Source organism: Triticum dicoccoides, chromosome 3B (assembly GCF_002162155.2).
Source record: "Triticum dicoccoides isolate Atlit2015 ecotype Zavitan chromosome 3B, WEW_v2.0, whole genome shotgun sequence".
Classification (NCBI taxonomy): domain Eukaryota; kingdom Viridiplantae; phylum Streptophyta; class Magnoliopsida; order Poales; family Poaceae; genus Triticum; species Triticum dicoccoides.
The window spans coordinates 779603409-779605719 of NC_041385.1; positions in this window are offsets into that span (position 1 = coordinate 779603409).

Consider the following 2311-nt stretch of genomic DNA (forward strand, 5'->3'; position numbering starts at 1 on the left):
AATTTTCATCATCACTTGCTTGATCACATTTCATAGCTTTTGACCGTGCTCTTATTTTTCTATCAATGGCAGCTGGAGCTGCATTTACATAGTCATGTAGTTTATTGGTTCAGTACAAATTATCTCTAGTACAAGTAGTACAAGATGTTAAGGTGAAACACAATAATAAGGTATGGGCTAAATATGCATCCCTGACCTGTACATAGTGCATGCTAATCAAAAAAGGTATATGTGTAGAGTTAAAAATGTTTCAAACAAATTAAGTTTATGGTATGATTTCATCTAATCTAATCAAAACATGTATCCTCCGAACAGCATACAGTAAAAGTATGCAATGATATCCAAGAAACATGTATCCTCCGAACAGCATACGGTAAAAGTATGCAATGGTCTCCAAGAAACATGTATCCTCCAAACAACATACAGTAAAAGTATGCAATGATCTCCAAGAAATATGTAAGCAACTGAATCGACAAAAGCCATCTAGAAACAGCAGTGACATATTGTGTCCGGTAATTGCATTTAGTCACATTAGTACCAAGTAACTAGGTAAGAGTGCATACAATGATCTCCAAGAGATAATACATGATTTTAACTAGTGTTTATACTCTAGCAAGGGACACTCCCAACATCAGCCAAATGAGTTATGCAGCGAATGTTTTGGCCCAGAAACTGTAACCCAGTGCATTATTTCTCATGGCTGTTATTGTTCAGCATGCTACCAAAAGGGCGGTGATGAGCCGCCTGGGCCCGGGGGTCTGAAGAACGGGCCACAGCAATCTTGGAGCAGGCAGCAACAAGGTAGAAGCTGCAGAAAAGAATTCATTCAGAGTTTCAGAAATCGAAGATATCTGTCTTGAACAGGGGGGAAAAGCATCAAAGGAACAAAGCTAAACGACTAAACATATGCTTCGCCACTTATATATTGCACTGTGATTTAGTTGACCCCTGAAACACTAACAGAATGAACTGTTTTCATTCTTCTTTTTGAGATGTTAACTTGATAAATTGATGATTTCACTGGAAAAATTGCAAAGCTCAAATTCCCATTAGTTACCTGAGGATTCAAACTACCAGGATCTGAAGTGGCCACCAGCACAGAAACAACAGCTGAATGCAAGCTACAGCTTCACAAGAACTCAACCAGGACACAATATTTTTCAGAGAACAAACCACGACTACAGGTGAGGAAGAATTTATAGATACAGGGTGAGAACAAGTAGGGGTGCATGCACCTATATTTCCATGGATCACCTGTGAGTCTTACCCAAGTTCCATGAAACCAAGACTGGTCAGTATTTTGAACTCCGGTGGGTGATCAATTGCACCTGAATTATCACGTTCATTCTAAAACAATCCTGGTATGACCTAATCTAATCAACACTTGTATCCTCCAAACAGCATACAATGTATGTACAAGTAAAACACCAGTCCGGCAGATATACATGAACACCTGAATCTAGAAACAACAGCAACAAATTGTGTCAGAAACTTTTGTATGCAAAGCCCATTTTAAATTCTTAACAGTGATGGTGAGCTAAAAAGCACATCTCAACTGCAATTGTGCTAGAAACTGTGTCGGACCATTCTGCAGTAATGCCCAGAAATTCAACAAAGAACAAATTACGGAAGAAAGTAGTAAAAGGTGTGAAGCATAGATGAAACACATCTGCACCATGTTCTAAGCCTGGCTGCAGTAGCTTACAGCATTTCCACAAACCAACAGTAAGCAAATAAAAAACAAGATATTGCAAAATTTAGAGGTTGGTACAGAGTACAGACTGAGCCCTACTGCCAGAAGTTAAGCACCAGACTGCATTACTGAGCAGTATACTAGAAGAACGAGTGTACACAAGAGAGCATCAAGTAGGCAAGCACAATGGATGGAGCATTGGGTTCATACCAGTTCCTAATTAAGGTAGCAACCAGTAGTTCCGCTTCACCACAGTAATCTAATTTAGACCATGTTTATCTGCCCCTCCCTTCTTCATTACCACAGCTTGGAAACCCTCCTCCTCTTTTTATAAGTCTCATCAGTGGCCAGGTTAGCATGTGTGTTCTTGAGTTTGTGGCCGCCGCTGCTGGGACTAAAGCACAACAAATCAATCGAGCAGAAGCCTCCCTTGACAAAGACAACTGCTTAAAGGGAGCTTTCAAATTGCTTTTGCAACTGCATCACCACATAATTTGTGATGTTGTCTTCTGCTTGAGAGAAGTAGAAAACTTCCCTTCGATCAATAAAGAAAAAAGGAACATGGATGGCAATTACAATGTCTCAAGAGGAACACGGCGTGGGATCTGACAAAGCTTT